General features: G+C 38.4%; 1 long non-coding RNA gene across 1 annotated transcript; it reads left to right on the top strand.

Moving 5' to 3' along the window:
* The first annotated feature begins 4,951 nt into the window (after nt 1-4,951).
* Nucleotides 4,952-18,817, top strand: LOC141371340 (uncharacterized). Its single transcript, XR_012376226.1, has 3 exons — nt 4,952-5,035; nt 12,281-12,438; nt 17,626-18,817. It is a non-coding gene; the product is annotated as an uncharacterized lncRNA (long non-coding RNA).
* Nucleotides 18,818-26,119: the final 7,302 nt, after the last annotated feature.

Raw genomic sequence — 26,119 nt, 5'->3', positions numbered from 1 at the left:
TATATATTTTTAAATATATATACAGTCAGTCAGGAATGCTGAAATGAATTTGTTAATAGAAGCAAAACTGCCTAATATCCTACTGGACAATAAATTGTAATGTTTATGTTATTGTTTCAGCCAGGAGGAATTCAATTTTATCTCTACTGGATAAAATTCATTTGCATAATTATGAATAAATATTTGCCTTCCATAGAGAGGAATTTACCTGCAACTTAACTCCTACAATTTGACCTCTAGACCTACAGAACATGCAACAGCCTAGTCAAGAGAAAATTAATCAAAATTACACTTTCCTGGAGAATCAGATTATCCTTGGAGGATCCACTGGACAAAAAGCACACCCCTGAAAGGTAACTTGGTGACATCTTTTGTCCATTTCTAAGAAGCTTTTCCTAATCTTTTTCTTAATCTTCAACTGGGGTGGGGGAGGAGGGGCAACTGTTTTTTCAGTCCGCTAGGTCTATATAGTTTTGACATTAATAAATTACTTAGATCTTCATGAAGGCTCAGAACCTATGTTCACTTTCAGCGAAGTAGCCAATGAGTTGTCCAAAATAGGAAAGAGAATGACCTGTATTCTCTAGTCACTGGCAAGCATCTGAAAAAAAGTTTATTTCCTTGACTTTGCCCTTCCCTACAGAAAAATTATTAATATATCTTATGGGACAAAATAAATGATCTTTTTGCATGTACTGTGATGGAAGGAACAAATTTTCTATGCACTAATCATTATCTGAATACTCTATTTCAAGATTTTTTTTTATATGCAGTATCCTGACTGCTTTTTTTTTTTTTTGTAGTGGATATACAATGTTCTGTTAATTTCAGGTGTACAATATAGTGACTTCACAATTATATACGTTATTCAAAGCTCACCGCAATATACATTGTTACCATCTGTCACCATACAATATTACTATGATATTATTGAGTATGTTCCTGTGCTAAGTATCCTGACTGCTTTTTTGATGAGACACTTGGGTCCTATGGATTTCTAATTTTCCATTTGCCCACCTGAAGACACACTCTTCCTATGGTTATGGTACAGTGTGGAGTAGGTCCCAGGCTAGAAGTCAACCTGGGGGCATAAGGATCCTGAGCAGTATTATAGGAAGATAAGAATATACCAAGAGATACAACCAGGCCAGACCTAAAGGGAAATAATTCAGTACAGCAGCTAACGACAGGAAATGAAGTAGGCAGTTCAAAACCTCATGAAAAAAATAGGTATGACTATGATGAAATTTAGAAAATAATCAATGTTAGGAGGTCAGTTCAATAACTAGCAACTACTAGAAAAGTTTCCATTCATGAATCATGCCAATAGCCATTAGAAATCTGTGGATAGAAAAAACAGAACCCAGCTTACTTATTCTAGAGAGAGCACTGAACAGAGTAACCAAGGCTAAAATGAGGGAAAAATAACCTTGGTGTAAGGCTAGACTTTGGATAGTAAAGCTTTTTTTGAAACATATTTTCTCCTTGGCACAGTCCATCAACGTACAATTATCTTAAGACAAGTTTAGTGAAATGCACACACAGGGGATTAAGAAGGGCCATGTAAGAAGGGCCAGTGAGGCTGAGACTTGGATTAGGAAGGTTTTTAAAACTAGAGCAGGGATGATCCTGGGATGGGAGGAGGAGTAGACCTATAATTAGAAAATTCTGAAGGTAATGGCACAGACATAAATCTGGAACTAAATAACAACGACCTCATTATTCTATCCCCTTTTCACCTTGAGAAAAACTTAATAGAGTATATCTTGTTGACCATCCTACCTACTGTCCCAGGCTGCCTTTAACTGACTGTTGGTATATAAAAACTAGTACACATAAACTTGTATTCATTCTGCAATGTTTATAACTATTCCTTCTGTGTATCAGCTTTTAATAAGTGATACCACGTCTTTTATAAAACTCCGCCCTTTATATACTTGTTAACTAAATTGACATATTTCCCTCAATCTGTTTTCTAGGTTTCAATCTTCCAAATATTACAATTTTATATGTCTTTTCCACCTATTATGATTATTTATTCCACAGCTTTTGAAGTTAATGATCTTATATCTGGATTTTCTTGTCAATTTAAATCTGATTTTCAATCTGTCTTTTTCATTATTTCTACTCTGCAGGCCTTGCTTCTTGAAACTTTATTATCTACTCCCCCCAACCACTGTGTGCTAGATATAATTCATATGGATTCTCTCAGTCCTCTAGCGCTGATTATTAAATATTCAAGAATTCTCTGAGTGGGTTGATAAATTGGCCATGGTGGGAATATTTATATCAGGGAAATTTATAGTTCCTGCAGCTGAAATGTCTACTTTATAGAAGAGGAGACTGAGGTACAGTAAGATTCATTAATTTCCCCAAGCTCAAAATACTAGGTTGTGGTGGTAGAACTAGAATATGGGTCTTCTCTATTCTAATCCCTGCCATGGGCATTTTGTGTTCTTGGTATAAGAGAATGTTGAAATGGAATTAAGCAATTTAGTTCCTCTCGTTTCATCTGATCTAATGTTGGTAGCTAAAATAAGGAATGTCATGATGATATGTATTTTAGTAAAAGAAGATAACTGTAAGAGGATTTAGGTCCTTCTGTTCACTAAACAGGGTTAAAATTGTAAGATGCACTCTTTAGGAAGATTGCTTTCTCCTAGGCATTACAATAGAATTTTATAGAGCTGGTACAAGTTCAGTTATGGTTATGAAACTTGATGAGTTAATATCCCCCAATAAGTAAAATACTAAAGTTAATATATTTCTATAGATTTCTATATTTAAAAAGGTGGTAGCTATAGTAGTCACCCTAAATGCCAAAAAATGTAGACCATGAAACAGAGACATAAAAATATACAATGCAGAGGCGCTCAGTCAGTTAAGTGTCTGACTCTTGATTTCAGGTCATGATCCTAGGGTCGAGGGATTGAGCCCCACCTTGGGCTCCACACTCATCAGGGAGTCTGCCGGAGATTCTCTCCCTCTGCCCCCCCACTGGAATGCATGCTCTCTCTCTCTCAAATAAATAAATCTTTAAAAAATATATATAATACAAACTGGGGGTATCTATTATTAATTGATTTCTATCACTGGTAAATTGAACCAGTTAACTCCCCACCATCATCAAACTCACTACCTTCACCCCTAAGTTGGAGCCCATCCCACTGCCACCCCTTGCTTTATATAGTCACATGTTTCCTTCAGAAAAGTTCCTGGTTCTTTTCAGAGAAAGCTGTCACCATCTTCCCCACAGAGCCAGCTCTTGGCAGCATCTCTCTCTTTAAAATATCTCACCAGGAAGCCCTGTTATCTCTTCTGACTGTATGACTCAAGCTGCCCAGAAGTCCCTAAAGACAAAAGTTCACATATCAGGTTTCTTTTCACTGATGACTTCTTTATAACTCTTCTTTCTGTTAGAACCATCTATGTAGCCCATTCTGTGAACAAACTTATGCATCATTCAAGCATCACCTCTTAGCATTAAAAGCAGACCCTTATTTATCAATTAGATTATAAACAGCCTCTTAATATTCAAAGATCCTCTCACTCGCTCAGTCCCCTCATTGAACAGTTCATCAAAACTCATGGATTAGGATTTGAAGTTTCCTCTCTTCCCACTGCTACAATCTTAGTTCAAACCTTTATTATATTGTTTGCCATCAACAGTAACAAGTCTCTGTTCTCTTTGCATCAAGTTTTAGTCTTCTTCACTATATGTTTGAATTGCCTTTAGCATTACTGTTTCAAAATATAAATCAGATCATGTTCAGTCTATACAGGGTAACTTTTGTATCCTTAGGATCTAGCACTCTCCTGATCAAAATTTATTATCTTTAAAATCATCCATCAGGCGCCTGGGTGGCTCAGTTGGTTAAGCGACGGCCTTCAGCTCAGGTCATGATCCTGGAGTCCCGGGATGGAGTCCCACATCAGGCTCCCCACCCAGCAGGGAGTCTGCTTCTCCCTAAGACCCTCCCCCCACCATGTGCTCTCTCATTCTCTCTCTCTCTCAAATAAATAAAATCTTTAAAAAAATCATCCATCAAAAATAATCCATTGTTTAAATTTTTTGTTATTAATAACGTTCTTCTGGTTCTAAATGCTATAAATATTCGGTAGACAAGAAGAAATATCTGGAAAAAGTATTAAAAATACCTCAAATAGTCTACTTCAGAAATAGCCATTACTAACACTGTTATATCTTCTTTCAGAGTACACAAATTTTGTTATGTCGTTTAGTAATATGAAACATCTGAGCCCAGCAGGAGGCTAGTTGGGATAAGGTTGTTTACCAGTTAGAGGAGGCAAAGGCTACTTACTTTATTTAGAATGAAATAACGTTGAGTTTGTTTTCTTTTTCTCCCTATTTTGGTAAAAATGGCAACCTCTTTAAATTGTTAAGTCTAAATTCGTTTACATTTAAGTAAGACAACTTTTAAAACTAATCTTTATCACTTCAATAACTCCTAGGCATTTATTCAAACTTTGTATATGTAGCACCAAATAGTCTACACAGTAGATGAAGAGTCTGGATTCTTACTCTCAGGAAGCATGCAATGCAAGCTGGGACAAGTATGTAAACTCTTTAAACAAATTAGAATGGCATCAGGGTAATTAGAAACACAGTGACCAAGTGCTTCTGAAGAAGAGGTTGCTTTCTTCTAGGGTCATGGAAACTTTATGGATGAAGAACAGTTGAGCTGAATTTTGAAGGGCTGGTGCACATGCGGAAGAACTTCTAAAACAGACTAGAAAGGGAAAGCTGAGAGTATGTTTAGAAAGAGCTGTGCCCTTGAGTGTGTGAGAAACGCAAGATAAAGCTGGAGGATGGATCATGTTGAGGCAAAGGAGAAACTTGAATTCAAGGAGTAGCTTATTCTCTCATTCCTTAGAAGAGTGGGGGCATCCTTGAGTGTTTCTGTTCAGGGAAATGACAAATCATAGTTGTACATTCAACAGCAGGCAAGAAGATCCTTGAGGACTGAAAGTGACAGAACTCCCGGGCTGAATGTGAGGAATGTGATGACAAAAGGTAGGGAAGACATTAAAAAGATCAGCAGCACCTTAATCCAGGAGAACCAGAATGGCAGGTCATGAAGAGCTGGTAGAAAAGCAGGAAAGAGAGAAAGAAGAAAGGGGGATGGGGAATTTACATGGTAGATGACTTTCATTTTAGATATGAGGATTTCAAATATTAATCAGCTTTTAATACGGAGACATTTTTCAGCATCAGTTCAACTTACTTTTACTCTCAGAACTTCTCTTTTAATTATTATTACATTGGCTCAGTTGTTCCTCCTTGAAAAGGAAATTTAGGCCATTTGTCACTGTCATGCTAATTTCCTTTTTTCCACTTAGGCCCTTACCTCTAGGATATTTGTATCCTGTAATCATGTCCTCCCTCTTTAGGATGCATATGGTTGGTTCTCACAGTCCCTTCCTTTGTGACCTGCCCTATAATCTTTGTATTGTTTTGACTGCCCTCACTGACCTGGCTAACCTTGTATCATCCTGTCACCATGATCTTGCTGGGACTATACTATCTGTGTCTGTTGGAAGGGCAGGATATTCACCTTAGAGACACATGTTTGAAATCAAAGCTCAAGGAAATATTTTGAATAATACTTGATGTGATTGGGTAGCAGATACACTGTTTGCAATCCCATCATAGTTCCAAGCTGATTTATAATTGCTTTTGCCTTATATTATAGCTGCCAAATATAAAATTATTTTTTTACAATAGAGTCTTCATTTTGACGTTGTCCCTCTGTTCTTTCTGATAACTATATACCAGAGGAAATAGAGACTAGGGATAGTGCCAACTTGGAATTTATATAATTACATGGTAATACTCAATTTATGGCATACGTATATAACACCACTTTTACTTCCAGGTTTTCTGACCTTAGTATTAACATTATCCCCAATAACTGAAAGAGTTTTTGTTGCAAGGCATGATGGAAACTGGCCCTATGTACCTTGATTTGGTCATTCTTTAGAGCTTATTAAACAAACAAACAAACCTATGACTGAGCTGTATGGTGACATTCCAACTTTATAGACTTGCTGTATAGAATTCTATACTTTCCATTCTAAAATGCTTCATTCCTCAAACCAGTGATCTCTTAATAAAGTGGTCCTGATTACATTCTCCCTCTTAGATAGTAACACTTAACTATCTGTCTCTTTACTGTGTCATGCCCTCTAATCCATCTGCTGTTTTTAATGCTTGGCTGGTAACTGCAACCCCACAGAGACAAGGCTGTCTGTACCACATGAGAAGGGCAGCACTCGTGCTGTACAGAAAAGTCTGTGTCAGATCAAAGGGCAGGGAGACTGCATCATGCTTGTGGGAGTTTCTCAGCAAGTAATTCTGAAACACTTGGATGGTGTAATCAAGAGAGCTTTTGCTGGTTTCTGGTAGCAACAAAGTCCCTCTTTATCACTGAAAAAAAAAAAAGCAGAGAGAAAAAGGATAAAGAAACCAGAACAGGCTTTCCTTACTTTTTTTGCAGTCATTGCTATGGGGTGGAAGGATTTTAAAGAAACAGAAAACTTGTTTGTGCTACTCATTAAAATTAAAAATAATCATCATTTTGTATGTATGACCTGCACTGACTCCAACTTTGGACTGTTTACTTTTTGTTCATCATGATTCACAGATCCCGAATGCCAAACTTAGGCCAGCGTTTCCTAACTAGCCTACTATTCTTTCACTGACCTGGTATTCATCAAATGAAGATAGTTTCCCACTGATGGGTAAAGTAAGGCTTAAAAGACTATGGACTGTAGCTAAACAGCAACAAATAATTCTAAGTGACCAACATTTTTCTAGACTAAAATATTGAAAAAATAGTTCTTTTTAAAAGAACTATTGAACTTGAAACACAGGTTGTATCTATTGCTGTTCTTCCAAGTACCATATTATTTACTTGCTAAGATTTTTAACTTGTAAAATATCCATTTTCAGTGGACAGGAAAAGAAATTGTATAGAGAATTTACAAACTTAAGAAGTTTTTCTCAATTTGTAAGCCAGATTATTTGATTTACAAACTGCTGACTCAATGTTTAAATCCATTTTCACCATGATTAATAATTCCTGTCAGGAATACAAAAGCGGGTATGGTGTTCTCTAAAGGAGAACATGAAAATATGAGGCAGAAAAAACTACAGCCTCCACAGTCCACCCTACTACATTGTGAAATTTGGTTCTGTTCTTTGCATTAGTTGCCAAAAATGAAGTAGGCAAATATTTGCTCATTGTATAAACATTCAAGATGTGTATTTTGTGTACTAATCTCATTTGTGATGCATTCTTTTTTTTTCCTTTTTTAAAGCTTATTTAAAATTGAGCTTAACTTATATTGCTTGTAAATGTTTAAAAATCTAGTTTGGAACTAGATGTGAATTCATAGATAAAATATATTTACTTACAAAAACAAGTTTTCCATAATGTGCCTCCCAGTAATTTTTAAACAATGCCCTACAAATAGTTAGCTTAAAATCAATATTATGTGTGTAAATTTATTAACATGTCTCAATTTTCCTAGCCAAAGGGAAAATTGGCTAAACCAAAGGAGCCAGGGAAAGGGGACTACTTCATGGAATATTGTAGAACCTCAGGCAATTTATGTTGGGTATAGGTGGGTTTCTTTTTTCTTCAGCTCTTTAGAATTTTCCCAGTCAGTTCAGTAACATTTACTAAGCACCCCAAAATTGTACTACATGTACAATTGGGTCTTAATGTGTGCCTGAAAAAGTCCATTTCTGTCATAGTTTGTGTAAAATGGGGGCATTTAGGGAGCATAGGGCTAGGGTATTGCAACTCAAAGTGATAGGTGTCTCCAGAAGTTTTAGATAATTTTATAATACTGTGCTATAAAAGCTGCATTTTTCTCTGGGAAGCTGGTAGAGGACACATAACCCTCCCTGAACATACTGTTTATGGTAAAAATTGCCACAGTTCTTTGCAGTTCTTCTTATCAAGAGATGGAGTCTCTTTCTGGACTTTCTTATATTTAGACTTGGTCTTGTAACTTGCTTTTGCCAAGAGAATGCAATGTAAACCAAGTGGTGACCTTCAGGAAGGTTTTCACATTTCTGCTGATTCTCTCAGCCCCCACTAACTACCATGTCAGCAACTCTCATCCTGCTGAAAGAGAGAAGATGCACAGAGCAGAGAAGAACCATCCCAGCTGAGACTAGCTGCCAACCAGCCTCTGGGTGATTGGTAGCTATCTGCAGGTCATGAAGGAACACACCAAAACAAGCCTAGCCTGGTCTACATCAGCAGTCATGTCTAGCTGACCCACAGACTCATAAGCGATAATACATGATTGCTGTTTTAAGTCCTTAAGTTTGGGAGCGGTTTATACATGGCAATAGGTAGGTAACTGTTCACATTATTTTCAGACCCTCTAAAAGTGGCCTGTTTTCAGATCCACTCTTCCCTCTGCGCCATAATGCTAATTGTGAGTCTGAGTGGTCATGAACTTGTAGGTAGTTTATACAAAGGGAAGTCTCCAGGCCTAAGTGAGGGGACATCGAGCACAAGCACTGGATCTTGCCTTTCAGTGTGGCTCAAAACTCAAATGAGTAATTTTTCTGGTTTCTCAAAACACAGTGGCTAAAATAGTTTTAACACTGGCCGTGAATACACAAACATGCAGAAAAAGCAATTTTACCCCTTGCTTTTGTTATTTGTTCTATTTAATGAAATTTGCTTTCAAAAAGTTTGATTTTTGGGTCTTGAATAAAATTTTCTTTTTGGATTTTAGGCTCATACTCTTAAGTTTTCTTCCAGGAGTGAAACTCATTGGTTCCAATAGCCTAAAAATCTGCCACTTGCCCTGGATATACAATCAGTAATACCAAGGGCGTGGTTGGTTAGTTTCCCTACTGCTTATTAAATGTCTAATTGTTTAAGAAATACTATGATGAGCCTAAAGTTTTTAATACTTTTTGCATCTAATCAGTCTTCATTGCTGACAAATACTAAGGAATATCAGAGAGAACACATCTCACGAATATAAGGAATAGATACCTAAAATCCATCAGTAAACACACTAAGAAAAATGTCCTGGTTTTTGACTGAATATCTGCCTAGATTTCCCACTTCATTTGGAAGGCCACTAGAAATTTGCCGGCTATTTCACAGGAAAGAGAAATATCAGCTGTTTTTGCGTAAATGATTGTTACCTACTTTGAGGTCATTTCAATATTCCTCCTCAGTCTCCTTCATTCAGAATTGGTCTCAATATCCATGTGCTGTTCTTGGTTCAATGTTTAAGTTGTACAGTCTCCCTGTAGCTACTCTACAGAAGACCTTCACAGATTATTTGACCCCTTTTATTGCCTTGTGAGCTTCGTTGGAATCTGTTTTCTAATACTCCTGTATATTCATTCGTACCAGTTATATTAAGTGTGATCACATTTATGTCACTTCCTTTCCAGAGAGAGAGCATATTTGTAGTCATTTGAAGTCTGCAATCCCCAAATCTGAAGGAAGGGCTAATCAATGTTAAGAATTTCTGGCATTATGTTTTTGTTCAGGGAGTCCAGCAACACCTCTCATGTATTGTCAGTTATCTGCCATCTCCATTTTTAGATAAGACTGCTTTTGGAGAAAGATCTTTGATCTTTTTCTCTTGCTATATTCCAACCAGATTAAGTGTCTCAGTCCCAATTGTAAGCAGTTCAGGTCCTCAACATACTCATTATATACTTTTTATGGCTGCCTGCTTAGTGAGTAAGGAAGAGAGGTGTGTGTGTGTGTGTGTGTATGTGTGTGTGTGTGTGTGTGTGTGTGTGTGTGTGTGTGTGTGTACACATGCAGTATTCACCTCCAGGGTGAGCTATCCTTTCTGTTCTACTTGGCTCTTCACCATAACAAATCATGGGTATTTTGCAGTTTGACACTCGGAAATCTCGGGAGGAGGAGTAATTCTGTTTGCAACTGCTTGAACCATTCAGATTCAACAAAGCACCACTTGGAAATGATGACGTCTGTTCAGTGGGTGATTCTATAATGTAGGCACCTGCAATCTTTTTGGTCGCTATGGCAATTTGGGTAGTTGGTAAGCGGAGATAACTTTGCCCAAATAGGAGGCTTGAATTTCCTGAGCACATAGCCCTGCCAGTGCCATTACAGCCAACTAAACCGATAGGGAGGCAAAGAGTGAAAAACAAGTGGAATCTTAGGTCAGTAGCACTGAGCCCAAGGCAAGAGTAGGGACACAGAATAGCCTTGAATGTACATGAAGAATTGCTATCCTTGGTCCTGGTGACTTTGAAAAGTTAACAAAGAATGCCAAAATGCTTAACTCTTGGTTACTTAACAAAAGGTAGGCTACATTCTGTGAAAATGACTCTCAGCATGGTATTATATATGCACAATTAATTTAAATATAAAATTTTGAAATGCTGGTGCCAAGGCCAATTCCAGCTGATATAATTTTCTCAGATTTAGTTTCAATGAATACAACATTTCAAAGAAAATTATATTGTGATGTTAAAGGAAAAGCTCTATTGCAAAGGTAGATCATAGCTCCTTTTGTAATAAAAGGAATGAAGAGGAATACTGATTAGTGGGCATGAGTAAAGTCCCTCCTGTGTTAAAGCATAAGATACAGGAGGTTAATTTTTACCCACCAGGTTCTAAAATTGCTCACATAAATTTTCTCATTTATTCATATAAACTAGGCTACTTGTTGTGTGAGGAAAAATTAAGGATTCAGCAAGGAAAAATGCACATTAAATTTATGGTTGTAATTTTAGAGTTTGAATCAAAGTTGTCTGAACATTTGGACTTAGAGCAGCTCTTCAGTGATTTTAAACATAAAAAAAAAAATAAAAAAAACAGGGAAGGGCGGCCTGAAGTGAACTGTAAAACCAGCATTCATTTCATGTGTACCTGACATTGGGCGTGGACAACCCCCCAAATTCTACATGTTTCTCACTGTTGGACTCTCCAATTGTGCGGTAGAATTTGCACAGGATCACTACAATAGCATCATTTGAGTGACTCAACAAAAATACAGACTCCAGACATGACCTCAAATACTCTGGGTCAAAATCCCATGAGGTTGGAGCTTGAGAAAATGCATTTTTAATAAGCTGGCACTGTGATTCTGATGCTCACTCAAGTTTGAATACCTTTTGTGGAACATTAGTAAAGAAAGAGTCTATTATATGCAGCTGTAGAAGATGCAGTCTCTTAGGATCAATAAATACAATGATAATGATAGTAAGCAATAGGAATTATATCCATCATTTGGGTGTGAGTTGCTTCAGCCATTAGAGTAGTCAGTGTACATGAGATCTCCATCTCAGACATTCTCCTTCCTTAGCCTTAACTTAATATTACCTTCTATTGGACCTGTCTCTGTTTGCCATCGACCTGTCTCTGTTTGCCATCACAGGTTTGACAACCTTAGGTAGGGCCTAAGGATTTTTTTTTTTTTGGTTGATACGTTGATTTATTTTTTTAATTTTATTTTATTATGTTAGTCACCATACATTACATCATTAGTGTTGGATGTAGGGTTCCATGATTCATTGTTTGCATATAACACCCAGTGCTCCATGCAGAACGTGCCCTCTTTAATACCCATCACTGGGCTAACCCATCCCTGCACCCCCCTGGACCTAAGGATTTCTAATTTGTATAATTCCTCACTGCATTTTTCTCTGCCTTTTTTTTTTTTTTACTCAACCACTATAAAGTTGAAACTTGTTTCATATTTGGTATCTGTATTTTATGACTCAAGCCTATGTGCTCAGGTACCTCTCTGGAAAGATACATTAGGCCTGGTGACTGGGGCTGTCTCCAAAAATTGGATGACTGGGAGGTACTTTATACTTATAAAATGTTATATCTGTGCCTATTGTCCATTCTATCTACTAACCAAATTAATTTTAAAGTATAATAATTAATTCTGTATTTATGTCCCACACAGTACTAAACTCCTTAATGACTCACCCTTTGAATTTTGTAACTCCAGTATGCCTGTACACAAAATGTAAGTTCCATAATGTTAAATGAGAATTTCGAAGCAGCTCAGGTCATGATCTCATGGGTCAGGAGATTGAACCTTGCATCTGGCTTCGGGCTCAGTGCAGAGTCTGCTTGAGATTCTTGCCCGTCCCCTTCCTTCCCCCTCTATTTCCCCCCCCCACTCTCTCTCTCTCTCAAATAAAATCTTTTTTTAAAAAAAATGTGCTATTTTGAGACTTAAATGATGTGCTTCCTTCAAAGTGCTGCATTGCTTTTTTCAGCTGGTATCATTAGACTGGACTTCTTTCAAAACCAATAAAAGGATTCAACCTCAGACATATTTCCAAGGAGATAAAAATCTCTGAAAGATGGATTACTGAAGATATCGTAAAATCTAAATCCTAATTAATAAACACTCCAACTGGCTGCAGTACCTGGGGTAAGACTTGAGTTACAAACTAACCCATACTAGCTCTGATGTTTCAGAAAGCTTCTATGTTGCTTCTGCTTTTAAAGTGGTACCTCCCCAGAACAAATCTAAATAAACAAACATTTGCAAAGCCCCGTGTGTCAGTTCAATAACATGTCCTTATTCATCTGGCTAAGCCATTATGTGGACAGGATTTTTTTTCTTTAAAGTAATTTTCTAAAAGACTTATACAATAGTTGATTTTTAAAACTAGTTACTGTGAATAACGAGTTAATGCAAGTGTTATGTGGGAGGGAAAAAAGACCCAACTTTTGGCAAGCATCAGGCCATCTATTATCAAACCCAAGATGCACAGACTTAAAATGTTCAAAATACTGGAGAGGATTAGCCCGGGTCACTAAGCCCTGAATTAAGTTCCTGATTATTTCAGTTCCTGCTGATATTTCCTTCTCTGAAGTTTTACAGTAAATTCGTATCTAAATGATGCAATTTAGTGTCTAATCGTTCTTCATTCGTGAAATATTTAACATAAACAGAGATATCAATTTATAAAGCAAAAACATATAGGTGTGTACTTCTAATATGTTTAGACACACATGGGTGCCTACATATGTAGGCACATTAAGGTCTCTAAAGTCAGGAATCACACTTCATACTTCTTTCCCCTTTCCACGGTACAAGCATACTGCATGGCAAAAGGGAACATGAAAAACACATTGCCTAATAGAAAGTGCCATTAAATATTACAATGGTCAATTGCTTGCCCAAGTCCACATTACCAATAAAGATTAATAAATCAATAGACTATAAGGCCAGTAATCTCTCTGCATGCCTTTCTCCCCTATCCCCAGCCATTTCCTGCCCAGAACTTTCCCCAGTTCTTTAATAGTTGTTCATCTTTAAGTGGTCGGTTGCCTTGATACTGCTTTTAAAAAATTTGCCATTCTTAAAAAAATATTTTTTTTGCATTCTGGTGGCAGATCAAATCTTTAGATTGAATAATATATTTTAAGAAGTTTTAAAATTAAGCATGCTCATCTTTTTCAAGCAATAAAATATTATTGCACTCTTATGTGTATTTAAACAATGACTCAGGGACAATGTGAAGATTTAATTTGAAGAAATAGAAATTTCCTGATGTTTCATTCACTTGAATCCAAATGTACTGTTCGGGCTGACCAATTCTAATTGTGTTTCAGGGATAGTTATGAGAGAACAAAACCATGCAAAGACTCTCCTACACAAATAGGTTGCTATCAAATGGTAATAATGTAGAAACATTTATATTATTGCACAAAAATCACTCAGCAACTTGAGGACTGTTCTCAAAATCATGGAGCACAGTGGAGAAATCCCTAAGGCGGCTACTATTTAGGCCTCTTTTTCAAGTGGTGGTGGGGAGGTGCTCAGGGATCTGCATTTTAGGCTCTAAAAACAGACTAAGAAATGCTACTTTATGCAGGGTATCCCCTGTAGAATAGATTTAAACACAGTTGAAATAAATCCTAATTCCAAATCTCTTCTGTTTCCATCATATAGCTAAAGCTTTGGTGATAAAGCTGAAAATAATGCAGACATTCCCCTAACCACCTAATGTCTTTTTCCCCCCTCATAATACTTTCTCTGTGATGGATAATAAAATACAAGTTTTAAACTGGTATGTATTTGCACACCAAATCATAATGATGTCAGCTTATTTCATGACGGCTCCCTGATCTTCAGAGAGAAGCAAAATGCAGAGTTTTTTAGGCAAATGGAAAAAAGATGGCTAAAATTCATTGAACAGTCCCCAGTCCCCAGATTCTAAGCACTTCTCATGTATTAACTCACAGCAACCCTCTGGATTGGTTGCTACTATCACCTTCTTACATATGGAAAGAAGGGAGAGAAAGAGAGAGAAAGAAGGGAGAGGGAGGGAGTGAGGGAGGAAGGGAAGAAGGAAGGGAGGGAGGGAGGGAGGGAAGGAGGGAGGGAGGGAGGGAGGGAAGGAGGAAGGGAAGAAGAAAGGAAGAAAGGAAGAGTCTTGCCCTCGTGCAGAGTGATGGTACCAGGCTTGGAATACAGATGGCTGGCATGCACAGTTCAGACCCTTCATCGCCATGCTGCTATAGGCCCAGCAAGCCGTTTGTACGTTTATTTGTTTTAAAGTAGGGAAACTATGACAATTGGAAACGGCACTTCTTTGGTATGTGGGAAAGAAGTCCCTGGCTTAGGTCAGGTTTCCTAAAAATGGAGCCTGAAACAGAGAATTTGCATGACTTTCTTATTGCTGCTGTTACCAGTTACCATAAACTTGGTGGCTTTAAATGACACAAATTTATTATCTCACAGTTCCGGAGGTCAGATGTCCTACACCAGTCTACCTGAGCTAAAAATCAAGATTTTGGACTGAGTGGTATTCCTTTCTTGCATCTCTCAGGGAGAGTGTTTTTGTTTTTGCTTTTGTTTTTCCTTTCCCAGCTTCTAGACTGCATTCTGTGGCTCATGGCCCATTTCTTCCATCTTTAAAGTCAGCAACAAGGCATCTCTCTAAATATTCTCCTATAATTACAGCTCCTTCTGATTTCTTCTGCTCTTCTCTTCCACTTTTAGGGACCCCTGTGATTACATTGGGTCTGCCAGGTAATCCAGGATGATTTATTTTAAGGTCAGCTGATTAGCAATCTTAATTCCATTTGCAACTTTTCCACTTTGCTATTCAATCTAACATATTTACAGATTCTGGGGATTAGTAAGTGGACATCATTGGGGGCCATTATTCTGCCTATCACAAGATTCTTACTCATGTGATTTATTAACAGATGCTCAGTACAACAGGAGGGAGGGAAGCAAGATAGGGTTGGAGAGCAAAGTTAAGATGGGATCTTGGGTGGAGACTAGCCTCAGTGTGAACCCTTGTGCAAGCTCTTGAGTACGAAGTGTGCCACAAAGTTAGTCCCAACTTGAGACAAGAGACCTGCGAGTGGTCTGGGGGTGGCCCTAGTCTATAAATTGAGGTAGTTCCCACTTGTCCAAAGACCATCATCGGGAGAAGGGCAGTTTGAGTCATCATGAGGCAACATTCACAGCAACTGGAGATCAGGTGCCACTTCTACTAAAGAGGCTCTGGGCAGAGTATAATGACCAGAGTATTGATGACAGAGTATTAATGACCTTCTTTTAACTCCATTATTGCTACTCAACTGTGTCTCCCCCTGCACTGCCCCCCCCAAATCTTGAAGTCTTAACCCTTAGTACCTCAGAATGTGACCTTTCCTAATCCAGTGTGACTGGTGTCCTTATAAGAAGGGGACATGTAGACACACAGAAGGGCATGCACAAGGGGAAGATGACATGAAGATACACAGAAAGAATGTCACGTGAAGATGGAGGATTGGAATGATGCATCTCTAAACCAAGGGACATGTGAGGTTCTAGAACTATTTAAGAGGAATAGGACATTTCCTTCAGAGGGAGCACAGCCCTGCCGATATCTTCAGACTTCGAGCCTCTAGAACCATAAGACAATGAATTTCTATAGCTTTAAGCTGCTCAGTTTGTGGTACTTTGTTATGATAGTCCTTAGAAACTAATATAAACCCAATGTCACAAAGCCTAGAAAAGAGAAACTAAGTAATTATGGAGTCAGTCACCCTCCTCAGAATGTCTTCCAGGGCGTTTCCTTCCACATTGTCAGGTCACGATATGTAGGATTTCCTTTAGCTAAGAAATCATTAATCTAAACTCTTCCCTTGACTTGAGAGAATAAGGGCAGGACCTCTCTTTTTTTAAAGTAGCCTCCATGCCCAGCATGGAGCCCAACATGGGGCTTGAACTCACAACCCTGAGATCAAGACCTGAGCTGAGATCAAGAGTTGCACACTTAACCGACTGAGGCACCCAGGTGCCCCAAGGGTAAGACCTTTCTTTACCCTGTAGGTAAATTTTGTAAATTCTATTTCTGGAAGCTCACTCTTGCCTACAAGTGCTCTGATAATAGACGCATAGCCCTTGATTTAGTTACAAAATGTTCTTGCTTTCAAACCAGTAAGTTCTTTGAAGACAAGTATTATCCATATTCATATCCATGGTACATAGCGTGTAGCCTAATATAATAGAAACTTTGAAGGAATTAATCAATAATTTTTCTACCCTTGGGAATGCCTAAAGGACATTAGCAGTAGTTTTTTGTGCTCAAAGATTAGGAACAATAAAAGAGGAAAGAGGAGCCTAAGATAACTAGTAAGCCAGGAGATAATGGCCTGGGTCAGCAAGAGAATGATGCGGGTTCTATAGAACTTGCCCTTTGCCCCGTGAGCAACCTCTTGGCATTATAATTGAAGAATTATGAAATGGAGGCATGATTAGAAATAACTTTGGCTCAAAAAGCTCCAGACTACAATAACATCTGAACATAGTTCGAAGGAAAAAATTCAGCCAAACTCTTGGCATTGTTAGAGAAAAGAAATTTCTCCAAAGCTCTGAAATTACATGATTGCACGCTGCTATGAGACATTGAATTCTACCACTCTTGACCCAGGCATCGCAGGATAAACACAGCTGACATTTTATGCTGAACTAATACTACTTTAAAATTATAATTGAATTACTTCAATGTCTTCTACCACTGTGCCAAAAGTAGAACCATGGGACTCCTAAGAAAAAAACCTTGTAATGAAAAGACTGATGTGCCATAATTTCTATTCCAATTCAAGCAGCAAACAAAATGCACCATTGCCAAGGCCAGCTTTTTTCTACTGACCTTTAAATAGATATCATTTATATAAGAAAAGTGCGTAACAACCTTAGTGAGTGGAAATTGAAATATATATATTAAGTTCTATAATCCAATGATCTGCCTTCAGGCCCATGATGTAAATTTCACCTAAGCCTTCCACACCCACCTTACTGGCTTTTATCACAGACCAAAATACAAAGGATACATTTTAGAATTATCTTAAAGAAAAGTCACTTACATATTCAGTGAAAAACTACAAGCAAGGTTAAAAGGGAAAAACATCATTATTGAAATATTACAGTCAGAAAGCAGATTTCACTGCATCTGTTCAAATAAAGAAGCACATAGCTTTCATCTATTTATTCACTCATCCATTTTTGCGGGAGAGTCACTGCCCAGATACACAGGAGGGGGCCTGTCCTCTTCTCCAAAGTATGACTTTGTTCTCCTTTCAGCCTGTACCTTTTGTCTTACCTCAGGACTCCACAGCTGCTCCATACCCTTCTGCACTGGTTTAAACAAACGTTTTGTCAAATGTCGAAGCACACCACCACCAACCTCTTATTGCTGAAGTTCTGAAGATTCCGCGTATGAAGCGGCTAAACTTTACAGATAATTATTTGATGGATGGATGGATGTTTATGTGGGTTGTGCGTATAAAAACACATCAATGTTTTTGCATTAAGTTCTAAAAAAAAATCTTTCAACTACAATTATAACCTATTAAAATATCTTCAAGTACCTGGCATTTGATGATCAGGGTTTCTTTCCACTAAATTGTTAAATAAAAGTGTGAGCAAGGATTTTTAGTTATTAACACTGGTGCTAACTCCTTCTTTCAGTGACATTTTGATTAAACAAAGTGGAAAACTTTGTAAGCATAGTACCTCTGAGTTTTATAAAGACTGGTAACTCTCAAGTGCACAGTAAAACTAAAATAACCTGTCAAATAATTCAAGACCTATACCAGTTTTTTAAGAAACTTGGCATTCAGCAGCGCTTTGGAGTTACAAAATATCCTATCACAGTGAACTCTGTGGTTACCCTTTGAGTAATTTGGGTTCGGTTGTCATGTTTAATTATAAAGATGAGTAGTGACTTCCTTAAAAATTTTTTTAAATTTAAGAAATGATTTCCTTACTGGTTTTCTAGTCTTGTCAATTTGAGGATCTTCTGAAAGCAATCTGCACTAGGTGATGAGGTGTCAAATGATTCCAAAGAAATAAACCTTATGGAGGGCAATTTGGCAATATTGTCAAAATTATAAACGTGTAACCCTTTGATGCCGTAATCCCTGGGTCTAAAAGTTCTGAGAATTTATGTTACAGAAATACTAGCACGTGTGAGAAATGACACAAGTGTAAGCTTATTCACTTCCACATTAATTTTAATGACAGGAATTAATATAAAAGTGCAACATTAGTGGAGTGACTCAATGATGATAGATTGATAAAATGGAATATGATACAACTTTTTAAGAAGAAAATTGTCTATATACTAATATGGGTATATCACCAAAATATATTGCTAAATGAAACAAAGGTGCAGAGCAGTATGTATAGAAGGTTATCTTTTGTGTAGAAAGGGTAGGGTTCAGAAAATATATTTTTTATAGCTGCATCAAGAATATCAAGAAACTAGTAACAGTTGTTACCTATGTGTTGGAAAGAAGGTTGCTTGAAAGGGTTGGGAGGATGTGGGATAGGGAGATTTTAATCATATTTGGTTTTATGTTCTGTCATTTCTGAACCAAAAATTACCTATTTGTAAATTTTAGAAATCTGAATAAAAATTGTTTTAAAAATAAGCAAATTAAAATAATTTCCATACAGCGGGACATACTAGGGTGATTGGAAACACTATTTTATTGCCTAGCACCTGAGCACTCATGCTACATAGGTTCATATTGTCTGGTGTGCCTGGAGAATCTCCCATGAGATTTTCTGGAGAAATGCTGTTGTGATCCAGAAGATAATTTCCTCAAACATGACTAAATCTTTTTCTCTTTCCTCCACCATATTTAGTGATTTCTCCTTTTCTCTCAATCTACCACAGCTACAATCTGCTAAAGATGGGTGTACTCACCTTCCCTCTCTCTTCAAATCACTTCAAAGCCTTGACAGTTGACTTGCTTAAACCGCATGAATACCTATGAGTTTCCTTCTGAAGAAATATCCATATATTGTCTTATTCTCCTACCCCAGTGTCACCAAGAGTATATCTACCTTCCACAATTATGAATATTTTAACAACTATATAGAAAGTAAAAACAAGTCCAACACTGCTAGGTGTTATGAGGAACCAAAGACTAAGGTGTGCTCCACAACATTGTGCTGCCACAATAAGGTTACAATCCAGCCACCCTGCCTCCACCTTTAACTTACTTTCTTTTCTTTTCATATTGAATGAGATCCCACTCTGTACCAAACACAAACTTTTCAGTTTTATTTCTTAAAATTTAAATCCCTTCTACCTCTACAAGTTCTTCTTGATAATAACCCCAGCTGTCTTTTATAGATCTAATTCTCTGTGACAGTCATGGGCTGCAGTCTTTTTAAAATATAGAAAGTACGGGCGCCTGGGTGGCTCAGTTGGTTAAGCGACTGCCTTCGGCTCAGGTCAAGATCCTGGAGTCCTGGGATTGAGTCCCGCATCTGGCTCCCTGCTCAGCAGGGGGTCTGCTTCTCCCTCTGACCCTCCCCCCTTCATGTGCTCTCTCTCTCTCACTCTCTCTCTCAAATAAAGTCTTTTTAAAAAAAAAAAAATATATATATATATAGAAAGTACAAGTTTCACTATCAGTTTACTTAACCAAAAATGTAACTTTTTTCCCCCACGACTGAACTCCTATTTCAAAATCCATTCCACTAGTAGCAGGGATGGAATCCTAATTTCCAGAATGAAGTCCATTCAGAATTTTTTTCCATGCTCATCTTCAGAGTTATATTGCTATTGGGGTAGGGGCAGTTAGAAATAGACTCATGTTGTGTCCAGTCTTTGGTAAGAGGAAGTATTTTGTCCTCAGCCAGTTCCCATCCAGGATGACCTCTCCTGAGCTGTTCACTGTCTTATCTGACCAATGATCATCACCCTTCCTCAGTGACATTTCTTGGTCCTACTTGACTCTCTGGCACCAGCTATTTCATCCCCGCCCTGCCCCATGGAGGTCAACAGCCCCCCAGATCCAGTGCTGCTGATATACCCTCTGCTCCAATGTTAATCAAGATGGAAAACAGCTCCATGCCATGCAGGATTGGATGTTGGCTAGCCCCAGAGTTCTCTGTCTAGAAATAGCACAGAACCACTTCTACTCAGCCACTCTCCCACCATGTCAATGTCCCCTCTAATCTGAGATCACCAAATATATCTGGGGGAACTATCTTCCTCCGAAGGGCAAGACTGGGCATGCCCCCCCCTTTTATTTTTTTACGATTTATTTATTTGAGAGAGTCAGCAGGGGGAGGGGCAAGGGAGAGGGAGAGAGATAACCTCCAGCAGACTCCCTGCTGAGTGTGGAGCCCAATGCAGGGCTCGATCCCACAACCCTGAGATAATGACCTGAGCTGAAACTAAGAGTCAGATGCTTAACTGAATGAGCCACCCAGGCGCCCCTGCTTTCCTTCCTAAATAGTCTCAGAATTTCTTTCTCATTCATGTCAGTACTCCCCTTTCCAACTTATCTATCTTTTCTCCTTTCCCAGGGTTTGCTTTGGACTCTGTGAAAGAAAAAAATCAGACTCAGCATATATTCCTTCAAATCTCTTTGGTGCTCAAATAACAAGACCCATCTCTTTTGTCTTGACATTGTGCTACGTTCTCCCTGAAGAGGAAAACACATCAGCTAATTCATCAAAATGTTATCCCTGACACACAAGTATTAACTCATTTACTGTTCACAGCAGCTCTATAATGAAGGCATGATGAATTTTATCCTATAGAAACTGAGGCTTGTTTTCCCAAGGTCATGAAGTTAACAAATGAACAGAGTAGGATTGGACCCAGACCTTTCTCTTCCCAAAGTTTATACTTTTAACCATAATCTTTTCTAGAAAGAAGGCTTTCTCCTAACTTCTTGTGAAAAGTCATGCTTTTCTTGCTTAAATGATTCTGCACTCGTGTAGTGGGAGAAAATATCTAAACTAATTTTCATATTTAGCCACTAACCACCTCTTTTTTTGGTTTCTATAGTATATAGATTTTAAAGCTTCTTACTTCAGCCAGATCCAAATCAATAATATTACTTTTCAAATCTGTGTTAGTGTTGCTTTACATTCAGTGTTTTCTTTACAGATTCTGTTTTGCTCAATATAGGTTTTTTTTACTTCAAGCAAAGTTTTATGAGAGCATTTTACTTTTCACTATCTCCCTCAAACAGCCTACTTCATTCTTAGATTGGTTCTCCTCTGAGGCACTGACATGAGTTTTATTCTCTTTCCCTCTTTGTCAATAGTGTCCCTGATTTAAGTTGTTGACTAACGTTTTAGCACATTTTGGGTGAATTTCCATTGCTCATTCTGGTCCTCCAATTCTAAGGATTTCCCTTTCTTCAAGGGACTTCCAAGGGAAATGTGTAGGAGAAACAGTATATGGCACTGTTGTGCCTGCATAGTCCAGTGAGTATCTCCAGTGCCTTTGATCCTCATGCCCATAGATGGGGCAAATGAATCACCCAAAGCAGAATGGTTTCCCCTTATCTACTATGCAACCCACCATGACTTTGAAAGGGAAAGAAGGTAAAAAAAAAATGTAGAAAGAAGAAAAGGGGAAAATCTAGGGGGTGGGGGTTGAGGAGAAAGAAGGGAGGGGAAACAGAAAGAAAACAAACACTGAAACGAAGGGGAAAATTGCTTGGAAAGCAGACGACTGGAGCAGAGTTTCAAAACAAGAGGAATGGAATCAAATCTCTCTGTGAGAGCAGGAAGTCTAGAACACTATGGAAGAGTCAGACAGATGTATTTCATAAGCTTGTAAACAGGAACATTTCAAAACACAAATTCCCAATAGGTACCTATGATAATGTCCAGATGATTGATAAATGCTTACAGAGGTGTTGGGTCAGAGAATTTCATGGCTCTAGGTTCAGGGTTGCTCTTTAAGAAAAAAGTACAGTTAATTTCTGGGAACCTGGAAATTAGACCCAGTCAGCCTGAAGTGAAGAAAACCTTAGGTGGATGCATTTCAGGTGACTGACACAGTCTTCCTTACACTTAAACCAGCCAGATTGTTATCTACGTTATACAATGGGATGGAGCTCAAGACAAGTATTTATGTGCACCTACTAGGTATCACTTGCTATTTTGCGTACTAGGGATATAATAGTGTATTATGATGTGGGAAACAAAGGCAGAAGAAAAATTATTAAATTTCCCTTACTACCTAGAGACCACTGACAAGTCCTTGAAACAGGAAGCGTGACATTCCTCTAGGGATCAACTGCCTCAGTGTTAATACTTTGCTAAGGGCAAGAGGCAATCCTAGCCTGAGCACACCGCCCCCCCCACCCAGGATCCTGTAAGTCTACTTTAACATATAAAAATTCTTTTGGAAATTTCCTTTATCTCTACCCCCCAAGATACGTGTTGGCCATCATCCCCCAAGCATATGGCCCACCAATAGACATCTGAAGGGTCTCCTGACTAAGGTTTTATTAGACGGTGATAAATGGCCTTTTCCCAACAATAGCTAGCCCCCTCAAGATCCTGGAAAACTTGCTTCCAAAATTCCTTAGAGACTTACACTATCCCTAACCCCCTCCCAACTTGAAAGTATATAAGGAGCCGCTCCTCCTGACCCCAGTGCAGCTCTTTCTGCCCACAGGTCCTGTCCCCGGGCTTTAATAAAACCACCTTTTTGCACCAAAGACGTCTCAAGAATTCTTTCTTGGCCATCGGCTTCAAACCCTGATAACATCTTTCTTATGTCATATTATACAGGGTCTTGGCCCTCGTGGAACCTAAAGGCTAACAGTGCAGTACTTATGACCTTTAACCTGGATAAAATAAGATTTAAGATAGTGGCACAGATGATAGAAGTCTTAGACTTTGAGCTTAACTAATGCATTCTGCTTATAGTTGCATAAATAGCAATTTACCACTTACATGACAGATTTTGGTCATTCATTCTTTCTTCTTTTATTCCATCAACAGTTGAATAACTCTCCTGTATTAGGGACCCCTGGGTGGCTCAGTTGGCTATGTGTCTGCCTTCAGCTCAGGTCATGATCCCAGGGTCCTAGGATCGAGTCCTGCATCGGGCTCCTTGCTCAGCAGGGAGCCTGCTTCTCCCTCTGCCTGATGCTACTACCCCTGCTTGTGCGTGCGCTCTCTCTCTGACAAATAAATATCTAAAAAAATTAAAAAATAAACGCTTCTGTACTAAACACTGTGTGAAATGTAATTTACCTCAATTTCCTCAACTATTAGAATCATTCTTGTGGACAAAATATGGATTCTCTTGAAAATTGTTATTTAGTCAGGCTAGAGTGCATCTCAGAAATATAGAATCTTAGCACCCACTGCAGGAGATTCTTATAAACTAAGAAATTTGGGGATAATTCTGTAAAAATACAAAGATAAAGCAGATATGGAGCCTACTCCCTGAGATTTTACATTCTCTCAATGTTCTTTCATTAGATCTTCCTCTAACATTTGAAGGGGTAATTCAGAGAGTTTTATGGCTCAGTTAAGTGGGATTGTAAAATGTCACTGATTTTTTTGGGGGGGTGACTCTGAAATTGACACTACAGAAAATTCCACAAGTGCAGTCCCTAAAATACTCAAGAGTAATGGATTTCCAAGAGGACGAAGTGCAAAATTTCTGTTTTTAAAAAAGTTTGGTATTCATATTAGGAAAAAAAATCATTACTTCAGAGTCACATGGTTTAGTTATAAGCATACAATTTTGAAGCTGGAAGGGACCATGAAGATCATCCCCTCACTTAAATATTCATAGGAAAACTGGACCCGGAAAGGCTTAGAGAGCTTCTCAAATTCATAAAACTAGTAAACAGAGAACTAGAGCCTGTCATCTAATTCTAAAAAAACAAAGCAAAACAAAACCCACCATTTCTACTTTATCATACTCCTCCCATCCCTCAACTGCTGCAAGAAAAAACAAAGGGTTGTCCTCAAACTTTAAGCTTTACAAGTGAGGGGCTGGGCAGCTTTAGCTCATCATCACTGTATTCCAGCAGGTAGTACAGTGCCTGGAATGCTGCAGGTGAAGGGGACCATCTCCTCTCACCTCATTAAACCAAGGTTACAAGTTCGATGTAACGCTATTATCAATGAATATCTGGTTACCTTCTTTAAAAAAAAAAAAGATTTTTTTATTCATTTATTTGACAGAGAGCGAGAGCCCAAGTGGACAGAGCAGCAGGCAGAGGGAGAGGGAGAAGCAGGTTCCCCGCTGAGCAGGGAGCCCGATGCGGGGCTCAATCCCAGGACCCTGGGATCATGACCTGAGCCGAAAGCAGCCACTTAACCGACTGAACCACCCAGGCACCCCTCCAGTTACCTTTCCTCCACAGCTTTTCTGGACAACTAAGGCCTGTACCCACCTCAAACCTCTCACGCCTCTTTCCTGCCCCTTCTTGAAGCACAAGTACATGAGTATTTCTACTGGGTTCTATGGAAGCCATCTGCCTAACCACTGCCAAAGTGTTCCCCATATCAGCAACATCAACATTAACTGGGAACTCATGAGAAATGTAGAGTATCTGGACACCCCAGACCTATTGAATCAAAATCTCCATTTAACAAGATCCCAGGGTGATTCATATGCACATTAAAGTTTGAGAAGCACTAGCATAGGGTCCATATCAAATGCACATTAGACATATTACTTCCTGTAAAGATGTAATAGCAAGGGAGTAAATTATATTTTATGAGACAAAGAGAAGGGGCACCTGGGTGGCTCAGTCGTTGAGCATCTGCCTTCGGCTCAGGTCATGATCCCTGGGATCGAGCCCCGCATCAGGCTCCCAGCTCCATGGGAAGCCTACTTCTCCCTCTCCCACTTCCCCTGCCTGCATTCCCTCTCTCGCTGTGTCTCTCTGTCAAATAAATAAATAAAATCTAAAAAAAAAAAAAAGAGAGAGAGAGAGAAGATTGCTAACCTCTTTTTGGGGAGATAGATAAAATTTTATTTCCAAGCTACAATTTTATTATTCTTAGAAATGGTTTTGTCCTGTATTTAATTTGTCCAATAATTAGAAGAATTTTTAAGTCCTAGAAAGATTGGATTATATTGTCACTTTGAACTAGCATGATTTTGGTAGAAACAAATGCAGTACAGGACATTTCTTGAAGATTAATGGCGAGTCAGGAGAAATGGCTGGTTTGAGACAAGATTAAAAGCAATTAATCCAACAACTTATTATTGTTTCATCCGCAGAGCACTGGGAAGAAAAGAAAGAGAGAGAGAGAGAGGAGGCAAGGGAAACAAAGGCAAAAATGAACTATTGGGACTTCATCAAGATAACAAGCTTTTGCACAGCAAAGGAAACAGTTGACAAAACCAAAAGACAACTGACAATGGGAGAAGATAGATATTTGCAAATAACATATCAGATAAAGGGCTAGTATCCAAAATCTATAAAGAACTTACCAAACTCAAAACCCAAGGAACATACAATCCAATCAAGACATGGGCAGAAGACATTAACAGACATTTCCACAAAGACGACATCCAAATGGCCAACAGACACATGAAAAAGTATTCCACATCACTTGGCATAAGGGATATACAAATCAAAACCTCAATGAGATACCACCTCACACCAGTCAGAATGGCTAAAATTAACAAGTCAGGAAACAACAGATGTTGGCAAGGATGTGGAGAAAGGGGAACCCTCTTATACCATTGGTGGGAATGCAAGCTGGTGCAGCCACTCTGTAAGAGAGTATGGAGGTTCCTCAAAAAATTGAAAATAGAGCTACTCTACAACCCAGCAATTGCACTACTAGATATTTG

Source organism: Callorhinus ursinus, unplaced genomic scaffold, assembly GCF_003265705.2.
Source record: "Callorhinus ursinus isolate GAN/ISIS: 27379988/994484 unplaced genomic scaffold, GSC_fseal_2.0 scaffold3, whole genome shotgun sequence".
Lineage (NCBI taxonomy): Eukaryota > Metazoa > Chordata > Mammalia > Carnivora > Otariidae > Callorhinus > Callorhinus ursinus.
The sequence above is the reverse complement of the archived record's forward strand: the minus strand, read 5'-3'. Positions and strand labels throughout refer to the sequence as shown.